General features: G+C 46.3%; 1 long non-coding RNA gene across 1 annotated transcript in view; it reads left to right on the top strand.

Moving 5' to 3' along the window:
* Window positions 1-2,875: 2,875 nt before the first annotated feature.
* LOC138527376 (uncharacterized) overlaps window positions 2,876-12,550 on the top strand; it is a 37,966-nt gene continuing 28,291 nt past the window's right edge. The window contains exon 1 of the long non-coding RNA XR_011283911.1: window positions 2,876-3,039. This is a non-coding gene — a long non-coding RNA (uncharacterized lncRNA). The remainder of the gene's footprint in view (window positions 3,040-12,550) is intronic.

Consider the following 12,550-nt stretch of genomic DNA (forward strand, 5'->3'; position numbering starts at 1 on the left):
AGGTAGGCACTTTGTGAACACCCACCAGATGCTGACTGTGACCCAAAAAGGTGCTCTTTTAACTGTCAATGCTCCCTTCCACCTTGGATACAGAGGAATTAGCTGTAACCCCTCTGCTAACTCGGAAATGGATCTAGACGTCTTTTATGTCTAATGTCAAGATAATCCCTCTTGGAATGCAGGGTGCAGCATTACCATCTTGAAACATTTCCTGCCGAGAAACCTGTTGCGGTACTGCAGATGGCAAAGGGGCCTTTTCTTGACTTCTATTCTGTATTTGTCTGCTCGAAAGTAATGCTGAAGTGTTCCAACTTGAAGATAATCTTTCAGAAGCAGCAGTGCTTATCCAATTGCAGCTACCTTTTAAGGTCTGAATTTCCCCTTTCTTGGGAATAATAGCAGATGGTATTTCTAGAAAATGAGGACGCCGACATAATTATTATTATAATTTATTTCTTATAGGGCGCCACATGCCCAAGTGCCTCAGGGCGCAAAGAAACAAACAAGATACAACAAGACATTCAGGTATAAGGGTCAAAGCAGTGGGGGAGGGGATAGGGCAGTAACAAGGGACAGTTCAACCAGGCTTCAGGTTGAACAGGTGAGACTTTGCTGATCTTTTGAATGCTAAGAGGGAGGTAATAGCTCTCAGTGCAACTGGCAAATCGTTCCATGCTTTTGGTGCCTGAAAATGTAAGCTCATACATCCAAATTTGGCCAGCTTGAACCACGGTTGGACCATTTTGAAGTTAGATCGCAGATTTTGACTTCACTGACTCACTATCAAGTGATCTATGAAATATTTGAGGGCTGTATCAGTCCAGCATTTGTTCAATAGAGTCAGGAGCTTATCTGTGATTCTTTGTTCAACTGGTAGCCCGTGTAAGGCCCTTCTGGCTGTAGTGATGTGTTCACGTCTCAAGAGACCGCGAATCGCACACCTGGCACCGTTTTGGGAGACTTGCAGTGATTGAATGTTATACCTGTGAAGTTCCAACCAGCAGACTGTTGCAGTAGTCTAGCCTGGTGCTAATTAAGGCTGTGGCCATAAAAGCACTGCTGCTGGTGGAGATTTGTGGTCTTATATGGTTTAAGAGCTTGGTGACATTGCCACAGGTGGATTGAATGTGTGAGACCTGAGATCTCATTCATTATTCTGCATCCAAATATACCCCAAGATCTTTACACATTTGGCTACTGTAATCCTGCTACCAGCGATGATGAAACGTTTGTGGTCGGAGTTCAGCTTCTTTAATCGTGTTCCTGATGCCACAATAAGGACCTTTGTTTTTTCCCAGTTAAGTGCCAGAGAATTTGAGGCCATCCAGATTTGCTTCTTTAAGCGAGGTGACATGAAAACTGGCAGGAAGATATTGTTTAGCTGGTTGGTTTTCTGCAGTCTTTACAATGAGGACACTTTTATCTCTGTCGTGACATTGTTGGGCTTGTTGTTTTAAATACTTACCGGCAAGCTGCATGTGCCCTTCAGGGGTTCGAACCAGACAAAGAGCCTAAGCTGCAACACAACTCAAAACCTCTGGGCTTGCACGTGCAATCATAAACATGGAACCACACATTGGTAGGTCTTTATGATGGGAAGGCAGGAGACAGACCTTCAGTTGAAGTTCAGGGTTGCAGCCTGGAGGGGCACAGCATTGTGCCACGTGGCCGTGACTGGCTTCTTTAATAATGACTGTGATCTGGTTCTTGATTTTTTTTTACCATTCCAAGATGTCTGCTGTATTTATGTCTATGTTTCTGGCTTCAAAGTTTCCCAAGCTATCATGAAGGCATAGCTCTCAACTTACACGCTTTTGGCAGGTGTCACCCACCTTGTAAAGGGCTGACTCACCCGCCAAGGCTCCTGCACTCCCATTCATTCCAATGGGCGCCTCACCCGCCAAAAACGAAATCGGGTGATTTCACCAACCTTTGCAACACAAATGGTTGAGAGCTATGTGAAGGGTGCACACTTCTTCCAGGTGACTCAGATTAGTCTGGTGTAGCAAATATGGGGCCACAGGCAAGGAGGAAGATGAGTCATAACTCCTCCTGCTCTGCCTCTATGGATGCCATTATTTCCCTTGTAGTTCACTCTAGTGGTGGTCCTTGTAAAATAAAAACACATCTTACTCCAGTGATATTAATTAGACAATCGCATACATGCCAACCCTCCCGATTTAGGCGGGAGACTCCCAATTTTTTGATAAAAACGTGGCTATTTTTTCTTTTTTTTACTCCTGCATGAAATAAGTAAAACCCCAATGCATTCCTATGGGGAAATACCGTTCTCCCGCTTTCTGTAGTTGAATCTCCCTCCTGGGTAGTCGAGAATGTTGGCATGTATGCAAACGCACATTTATAAAGTCTAAAATACAGAAAATAAATAATTCATCCTTGTTTTCGTCAACTTTTTATAATGGGAATTATTACGCCGAAATACATGAAAAATTGGGATTTAAGCACTAAGTATACAAATAATCCCTGTGATAGCAACAGCTCAGTCGCATTTTAGGCTCCAAATTTGATTTTGCGAAACATCTGGAGAAAAAAAGAACATTCTCAACTTAATGCTTAATCTTATTATGAAATCTAATGTACTGGGCCTTACAGAACAATGTATCGCTGGTGAAAGTGGCAAACGCAGAGTTTTTATAGCGCTATATACACATTATCCTTACATAGTTTATAGCCAACGGAAGGATTCAGGAACGCCTGTTTTTTTGCGCGGACATTGTGTTGTGGTAAACCAGGCAACGGTGGCTTGTGACGCAGTTGCTAAAAGTCCCGCGCTCGGTCCTTTGCTGACAGGTGCACGCAGCAGGGCGAGAGCGCGCGTGCGCGCGCGAGCCCTTCTGTGATTAACGGCCGGGCGCGCGGGGGCGCGCGCGTGCGCACCAGGGGCCGCGAAGGCGGAGGGCGCCACCAAGAGGCTTTCATTTCAACGCTTGTCATCCTGATTGCGGCGGGTTAGAGATCAGAGAGGCGCGCGGGGGAAAGCTTCTGACGAGACATCAGACACTGCCGTAGAAAGAAAGGGTAATCCATTTATTTTTTAGAGAAGTTTCCCCACTCAGAGATCATACACGCTGCAGATCACAGAAACACACGCAAGCATGAAATTTAATTTTTTAGGAATGCTTTCCTGGGGCTGCCATGTTGACTGACTGCCAGAGAGAGAAACCTATCACTGGAATTGGACAATTAAAGACGACCGTTTACCATGATCACTGATCTGGGTTTCAGATGTATGGCGACGCACAGGGCACATGCATCGCCCTGTGTTCGTATGAGTGCTTGCATTTATGTGTATGGACGTTCCTAAGTGTGTTCATCTGCGTGTATGGGTTTCTGTGTGTAAGTATGTCTGTCCAGGGGCGGCACAGGTTCTGCTGAGTCCCGGGGCCGAATATTTGGTGTGGACCCCTTCTTTATACTAGCGCAGAAGCCAGGGGTGGATTGGGAACCAAAAGAGGCCCTGGAAATAATGTTCAAAGTGGCCCCATATTACACATTTTCAGATAACCCAACCCTTTTCCTATGGGAAAATTGGGAAATACCACACAAAAGAGGCCCAGGGTGCATAGCTCTCAACCATTTGTGTCACAAAGGCGGGTGAAAACACCCGATTTTGTTTTTGGCTGGTGAGAGCCCATTGAAATGAATGGGTGTGCAGGAGGCTTGGCAGGTGAGTCAGCTCTTTACAAGGCGGGTGACACCCGCCAAAAGCGTGTGAGTTGAGAGATATGAGGGTGCAGAGGCTGACCGGGAAATCCCCAGAGTTCTCTATAGGCCAGTCCACCCCTGCCAGAAGCGGCGCGCTGCCACCAACGGGAAACAACAGATCTCTCCATCGAGTTTATGAATGTGGCTTGTTATCATGGCAGAAAAGAAAAGAAAACAAAACCATGTTCAAGACGGTAATCAAGGGACGGGCTACAAATTGCATAGTTTTTGTCAGTTTAATACCAAATATTTTTTTGCTGACCTTGGGTTTCTCTACATTTCCTGAGCCACTTCGAAGAAACCTTTAGTGGTGATTTTTGTCCACCCTTGTGCACTGCAACACACTTTCTCTGTGTGACTATGCATTTGCAAACAGAGCTATGAAAGCACCCTTTCCCTCGCTAATCCTAACCCCATTTTCCCTCAATCGTCTTCAGCCTTCTTTCTCCCACCCTTGCTTCATCCTTGTTACCCCACATTGCCACACTTCCCACAGATTCTCTTTGTAAGGCCTACACCAAAGTCAAAACTATTGATTTTGCCAGTGGTTTAGTTTTAAGTTGGTAAATGGCCCACTGAGGTCTGCCACTTAATTCCTTGAACATACCTACCCATTAAAAATGCTTCTGCATTTCAATCTCTGCAAGAAGCGTTTAGTCTGTGACTCCACTGTTATAAAAAGGTTGAATTACTCGCTCCAGGGAGGCCTCACAAAATGAGCAGAGATCCGCCCCTAATCCCCAATACCAGTGTATCAACATTAGGACAAGGCTCACAATTGTTTCTATGCAGCAGATTATCAGGTACACCTAGTTCTGCAGGAGCGACTAGTCCCACTATCTCCACTCCCCCAGGGAAAGCTCCGGCCCAAAGCCCAATTCTACCACAGTGGAAGTACACCCTGAAGAGCGAAAAGGGGATTGGGATAAAATAATAAAAGTTCGAAATCATGCTCTGGATACATCTTCTGGCTCTCGGATGCACACAAGTAAGAGAACACAGATCAAGGTTTAGATCCCTTACTGTCCTATGCTCTACCCCCTCTCTGGGCCACTTAGGTGCCTGAAGGTCTCTGCAAAATGTTCTACTTTCCTATTCACTAGATCTGTGCTGTTCTCCGACCTACGTCCATATCGTAAGTCTTTCTTGTGGGCCGTGTCCCATGGTCCTGCAGATAACCTAAAGGTAAGTAATACCTTACCTTAACTAGCTGTCCCTAACTTAACCCTAATCCTATGCTTCATTGCTCTCACTTCATGTCAAGGCCAACATAAGTGAGATAACTGTAAAGTTACTTCATTGTGTCCATCCCTGCACATTTTTCACTGCTGCTGTGTTAATGCAGAATGTGTAAGCCTGTCTATGCCAATGAAATAGTTCTGACGGTTTGCTTTTTGCTGCTTACAAGTGACCTCTTCGAGCAATGATTCTGGTAATCAAATGAGAAAACACTACTTCTGTGTAATGGCTAGAGTCTCCCTCCTCCAAGCTTCTGGCATAGTCCCAGGCTCACTAATAAAGGAGAGCGAGACTTCTGATTTCCAAATTCAGCATCTCCCACCAGCTAGCAATCACGCTACCTGGGAGCAGTGTCTCCAAGTTGTGATGTCTCTGCTGATTTCTTACCGCGTTTAGGCAGTGAGGAGAGCTGCTCCTCACACCCTCCTAGTCTTTTTAGGAAGGGTCTCCAAAACGGGGCCCGGTCAAATGAAACAGGGCCTAACTTCACAAAGGAGGAGACCAAGGCCTTCACCCGCACTGAACATTACAGTTGAAAGGTGGTTGACAACAAAGCTGGCACCCCTAAGTCAAACTGAACGCCATAGACTTCCCAGCAGCACCTTAGCATTCTAGGCCTTCATAATGGAATGTTTCAGTTGGCTTTGAAATACGTAAAGGAACTATACGTATTCAAATTTCTTACAAGCTAACTCGGAATACTTTCTTAAATGGACCTTTCCCACCACTTAACATCACTCAAACTCTCATAACTAATCTGCTCCTGGTGAGCCTATATCATCCATCCGCTGTAGTTCTGGACAGTGAGACAGCTGAAAACTATGGAAAACGTAGGCATCAACTCTCACTCCAGACAGAACATTACACACCAAGCAACATGAGCACCACCCTCAAGGATTTAAAACAGTGATGGACTTGCACATTAAGAACAAAACTAACCAGTAGCAGGATGCATAGTTACCAAAAGGGACTTTAGAGTATCACTCACTCTAGGGAATGTGTACTCCTGGACCCTCAACAAACATTTAGCTACTGCTGGCTGGCAAGTGGTATTTTTCATGCAGTACATAGAATTGAAAATGCTGGAAGAGATGCGTGAATTTGCTCCAAAACGGACTGCCAGACATCACCCCTTCTCCACCTGGAAGATAAATTCTGTTTTTTGTGGCAACTGTTGGATCTAAAATTTTTGATATGTTGTTGAATCTTATAAGCTTTCCTCTTTTTATTTTGAGTTCTGTAAGAAAAGTCAGGGTTGTAGCTTAGTGGCATAGCGGGAGTAGTTATGTGAGCAAGATATAAGAAACTTTGCTCTGCTGTGGGAAAGCATTGATCTGTTAAGAAAGAGGTCTTGATGGTCAAGGTTGTCGTCACTGTTGGAGGTAAGCATGGTTAGGCTCTTGCGCGTTGGTCAGTGTGTAGTGTGAAGTTTGTTGAAAGGGATAAGATGATGGTGTTACAAGTTGCTACACTTCAAGATTTGAGTGGCATGTGGTGGGTTCTAATGTAAAGAAATATGGAGTCGGTTTGGGTATGCAGAGGACTTTTATTTGTTCTTTATAAGAAATCACAAGATGTTGCAGACAAATCGGGATGTCACAAGCAGTATATGCGTTTGTAAACAATGCATACAGTTGCAAACATCACATGATATAATATAGCATTCCAGGGCAAAGCAAAACATTGCATGAAGGATAATGGATTGTTGGGGTGAACGTCAAAGTGCTCTGTTTCCCATTCTCGCTCTCTCTCTTGATACATTGTATACATGTGCACCAATGATCAAGGATGGACACGGTGCCTGCCGAGGAACTCTCCTAATTTCCCTTAGTTCCATGCTAGAGGTTCTGGGAGCCTTGAACGTTTAGAATGAAAGATGTACTTCTGGATTTTGTGCAGTTTTAATGAAACATGCTGCTGCTACCTGTTTCATTTGCAGAGAACACAGGTTACAAGTTCCCACGTTCTTTGTATGCTCACTACTTTATAGAGTGCATACTAGGGCCAGAGGCCTGATACCATGGGGTTTATGATTTAAAGGAGGATCAATGCTCTTTTGATCACAAAAAAGAATGTATAATAAATAAGAAATCAGATTTACCGGGATTTACCGAGAAGCAGTGAGCTTCTTAGAATGGGGCGAGTTTGAGGGACATTCTGACCACGTTGTGGAGGAGAGTAAATGGAACAGTCCCTATGGACAATACATACGTGGACATACATAGATTAAGGACATCCAAAATTGGATGTTTTTATGTGCATGTAGGTGGTATGGCCAGCTTTGCTCGGGATGTGACCATGATGGGTAGAATGCTACAGTTGAGGCAGAGGTAGTTCATTTTAGTTTATTGTGCATTTTTAAGGCACTTCTACATCAAGGAATTGTTTTTCAAAGCGCCCACAAGGCAAAGGGGAGGGAACATGGAACAAAGGCAAATTGAATAAACTGATGGACAGGAAAGGGGCAGTCCTACTAGGCCTTGTGAGCATTGAGAGCGTGCAAGTGCAGGGAGAGCGAGAAGGGACAGGGAAGGGGGTAAGTGCTTGGGGTTCCACAGAAGAAAGTGCAAGGAGTCAGTTGTGTGCAACAGTAAGCACCTCACAGAGAACGCTTGGTGCAGGTTGATCACCTGCCAATAATAAGTGCATGCCTGTGAGAACACAAGCCAGTGGGTGCCTAATGCAAGTGCTGGGATGGTACGGTAGGCTGATGACGATTGGGCGGAAGGCCGGGGCCCAGAAGGAAACACGCCACCATTCTCAGTGACTGTGGGGTATTAGCACAGGAGTAAAAGGGGGAAGAAGGAGGTGAAGAGGAACGTCTTGAGGAGCTTCCGGAAATCTGAGGAGATCTTGCTCATGGCGGAGAGGAAGGGGGAGGCTGTTCCAGAGGAGGGAGCCAGCGAGGAGAGAGATCTGCCACCAGCTTACTGCTTAGAAAAGAACCTGACGCGCAGAGTTGGAACCAGCGGAGCGTAAAGATCTGGAGGGAAAGTATTTGGTGAGAACAAGTTGTAGATGGATTGGTTCTCGGCTCCAGACAGCCTTATGGATGATGCAGAGGGATTTGAATTTGATCCTTGCAGCAACCGGGTTCCAATGGAGGGATTTTAGGACTGGAGAGATCCAGTCCCTGGGCTCGAAGCCAAGCATACGTCTTGTAGCCCTATTCTGGACAGGCCGGAGGGGGTGGAGAGAGGAAGAGGGTAGATTAAGGAAGAGGCTGTTGCAGGAGCCTAGCTAAGAGAGTACCAGAGCTATAGAGACATTGAGCTTCTGGGGAAAAGTGAGGAAAGGGAGAATGCCTCTGAGGAGGTGGAGTTGAAAATTGTCCTTCTTTATAAGGTCCAACAAGTGAGGGAGGAAAGAGAGAGCAGAGTCGAAGATGACTCAAAGGTTTCTGGCTTCAGGAGAAGGGGTAGATCCCATAGAGGGTAGCCAGAGTGAAGGGAGGAAAGAGGAAATAGGAGTCCCAGTAGGGAGGATCCAAGTCTTGCTGGCATTGGGGCAGAGATCATTGGAGGCACACCAGTACTGGATAGCAGATAGGCAGTCGGGAATGGTATAGGAGGTAAGGAGAGCATCAGAGGGAAGTTTGAAGTAGAGTTGGGTGTCTGCCCAACACTGGAAGTGAGTGGAGAAAATGGAGATAAGCTGAGCAAGCGAAGTGAGATAGACGTTAAAGAGCCAGGGTGAGACGTTAGAGCCCTGGGAAACACCACAGGTGGAGATAGAGGTAGGAGTGGAGAAGAAGCCCATGATAACCTGTGAGGGACAGCCAGTTCAGTTCCCTCTCTGAGATACCAATGGTATTATGGAGATGTTTTTTTATGAGTGTAACACCCCTGGATTGAACCTGCTGAAGACGGTGCCGCCACCTCCCCATGCAACAGTGTTCCTGAGCAACCAAACCACTAACTTGCATTTTCAAGGTGGCAGTCTCCTGACGGGACTGTATCAATTCTGCCTGAATATCCTGCAAGGCCTTTAAGACCTCTGTTAGAGGAGGAGGAGACTCCATTTGGCGCAGGTGGCTAATTTATCCCAATTTGGGGGCTGGTGATTATGTCACACCCCTGGATTATACACAACTCCTTCCTAGCCAAAGAAGCCAAATGTAGAGACCCCTCTCACCTTGGTTGACACAGGCTCCTGATTATAGAAACACAGGTACCCTGAGGCAGCCGAACAGGGGAAGAGGGATAGGAGGGGATGTTTAGGGTAATCGGAAAAGGGTAAGCATGGATGGAACATAACACCGAACACTAGTATACTCTTGAACCCTGGAGGCACGTACTTCTTAATTAGTAATGCCCCTCAAATACGTCACTTTTTGTAACAATATGACAGGAATGTGAATTAAATATTTCCTGCATTTTTCATGTTCTTCTGCTTCTTTTTTGAAAAATGTCATTTGACTCTAATATGAAATAAGTAAAGAGAAAAGAAAAAAGGAATGTGAAGAAATGCAAAAGTCAAATGCAATAACATTTTTCTGCTCTTATTGAGTTAACTGAGAGCGTCAGTAATTATGAGGTGATTTTACCTCATGTCCCCTTTTCTTTGAATTTTTTATGATGCTTGTGTAATGGGATCATTACTTTCTGACAGCTCCAGGCGAAAGTTGTAACTGAGAATTACAAAAACTAAAAGAACCATAAAGATTCAGAACATTTTAATTATATGCGTGGTGCCCACCCCTGCTCTACCTGCATGATAAATGATGCAACATGAAAATGAGACAAAATGCAGCCACGAACAAACATAGCATTACTTCACGATATGCCTTGCCCCCTGCTTCCACCCTGCCGAGTGGCTTTCTCAGTCCGGGAAACACCTGCGCTGGTTACACACATATAATCACAGAACAAATAATCATGTGCGTTTCCTAACCGCACTGCACTGTTGTTCATAGCAAAACGTTCACTGCGCGTTCCTAATCTGATTCCTTATGAACGCTGCATCACCAGCGTCAAACATTTTAGTGAGCACTTATCTGAGGCCTGGGGGGGGCTCACAGCAGAGAATGAAGAAAATCTGGTTCAGGAAGATATCTCGTGCTCACACCATACACTCGATCAGAGTTTCAAATTATTACAAGTCCAACATCAATATTCTTCTGAAATAAGTCAAGGTCAGTCCCAAAAATCCATTCATGTGGTACTTCTCAAATTGGACATTTTTTTATTCATCAAAGAAAAACAGCCGACATGTGTTTCGACCAACAGTCGTTCTCAAGGCCTATAAAAAAATCCCTGTGATTCTCAAATTTGAAGTCTGAAAGTCAGCCGATCATACCTGATCTTAAATAAAAATTCGGATTGCCAGATCCACTTGTTGCGGTTGTGTCTGTTGAGACAAATATAGAATGGATACTACAAATTCCTGTGTTCTTAAACTTGTAATATGTAAGCTCCAAAAATCAAAGTTCACCAATCAATGGGATAGATCCCAGTCTTCTATTTTATCCAGGCAGAGAATGTCCCGCATTGTACGGCATCCTGCTGTGCGCAGCTCCGCTCGTCAGGGCGAGCTGCAGAGTTTCACTGCCGGGCCGGGACATGAAGGATTCACTGCCATAACCTGGACCTTAGTCCAGACGTCTCCACGTGCTCCGACAGAGCACTCTGCTTCCTCCGGCCCGTGTCACGCCATCAATTACCAGCAGGCAGCACGGGCCGGTGAAGTCCTTAAATAGGAGTTGGCTGCACCTGCCTTCCCAGCCAACTGCCAGGCAAAGGACCATGGGGATTGTAGTTTCCCAACCCTCTTTGCACAAAACGTTTCCTCAAAGGCACAAGACCCTTTTTCCTCACAATGAGGATGGAGTGGTTGACCGTATCAAATGCAGAGGAACGATCGAGTAGAATGAGGACAGCGGGAGAGTTAGTGTCAAGAGATGCGAGCAGTCCTTCACGGGTGTTCATAGGAGCAGCTTCTGTGCCTCTGGATGCTCGGAATCCAGATTGATGGTGATGTAGGCAACCAACGGGCTCAGTGTGCTGAACCAGGTGGGGGGAGACCAGCTTCTCCATGAGGTTCCCAAGGAAGGGAGAGATAGAGATGGGGCGGTAGTTAGCCGGGCAAGAGGGGTCGGCCAGTGGCTTTTTCAGGAGGGGGCACACAAGAGAGTCCTTGAGGGAAGAGGGGAAAGACCCAGTAGCAAGAGAGTGATTGCAGAAATCAGCGCAAGGGAGCCAATGTTGTCCTTAATAGTTCTGGAAGAACAGGGGAGAACTGTTTGGAGGATACCTTCATAGAGCGGACAACCCTAGTGATCTCATCCAATGTGATAGGAGAGAAAGGCGAGGGAGGTTGGGAGGCCATGGATGGCAGGAGGATAGGGTAGAGGGGTAGAAGGGGAAGAAGAAAGAGTGCTCAGGATGTTCTGAGTTTTTGCAGTGAAGTGGGTGGCCAGTGCAGTGCAGAGTGCCTGAGAGGGAACAGGCAACGTGAAGACTGCAGAAGGATTGTTAAGTTCCTTGCAGATTGTAAAGATTTCAGCCGTGTTGTTGGATATTCCAGAGACACAGGCATGGATGTGGGCCCTCTTCTTAGAACAAATGGTGAGACGATATTGCCTTTGGAGAAGGCGACAGGCCAGTTTGTCAGAGGATGAGCCTGTGGTCTGCCACTTCAGGTCTGCTAGATCGGAGTCCTACCAGGTGTTCTGCTTGGTCGCATGTTTCAGGCGGATCCTCATAACTGGGGCAAGAATGTTGAGACTGTTAGAGATGGCGAGATGGAGGTTGCTGAGAGCAGAGTCGGAGATAGTCTGCAGTCGGAGGCGATAGGATGAAGGTGGATGTAAAGGTAGCAACTGTCATTCGTTTCATTGGGCAGATGTCCGTGAATGAGGTTGGCAGAGCTGGGGGATGTGCTGCCAGAAGTTTGAGAGGGCCCAGGTGGGAGAAGAGGAGGGGGTGGTCTGATCAGGAGAGTGGAGTGGTGAGTGGGGCGGAGAGACGAAGATCCGTGTGGATAAAGGCATTAAGAGGGTTTCCAGCCGGGTAGGTAGGACCAGAGGGGAGAATGGAGGGGGAGAGCGAGGTGCAGAGGTCAGGGAATAGAGTGGAAGCTGTGCTTGAGGAGTCAAGGTGGACGTTGAAGTCACTCAGTTGAAGGAGTTTAGAGGAAGATGTCGGGAGAGAGACGGATAAATCAGCCCATTCAGAGAGGAACAGGGTGATAGAGCCAGGTGGCCTATAGATACTGGCAGTGTTAGGGAGGAGGTAGGAGAGATGACCATTTTGCATACCAGGCTCTTGAAGGAGTAGTATGGCTGGGTGGGTATGAGGGAAGAGAGGACCCACTCAGGGAAGATGAGGGCAACCCCACTCCCAGAACGGTAAGGGCGAGGCTCCGGGATGATCTTGTAGCCATCAGGGAAAAGGGAGTCAAAAGCAATGACTGAGCTGGCATTGAGCCACATCTTGGTAAGAGCGAGGATATCAAGGTCAATTTCTTCAAGGAGTAGGCAGATGTCAGCAGAGTGTTTGATAGCAGAGCAAACATTAAGCATGGCTAGATGAAGCGGTTCCCTGCCTTTGACGGTTTTCCGAGGAGCAGTACAGGGGTGTGGCAC

Source organism: Ambystoma mexicanum, chromosome 14 (assembly GCF_040938575.1).
Source record: "Ambystoma mexicanum isolate Mex_15411 chromosome 14, UKY_AmexF1_1, whole genome shotgun sequence".
NCBI lineage: Eukaryota > Metazoa > Chordata > Amphibia > Caudata > Ambystomatidae > Ambystoma > Ambystoma mexicanum.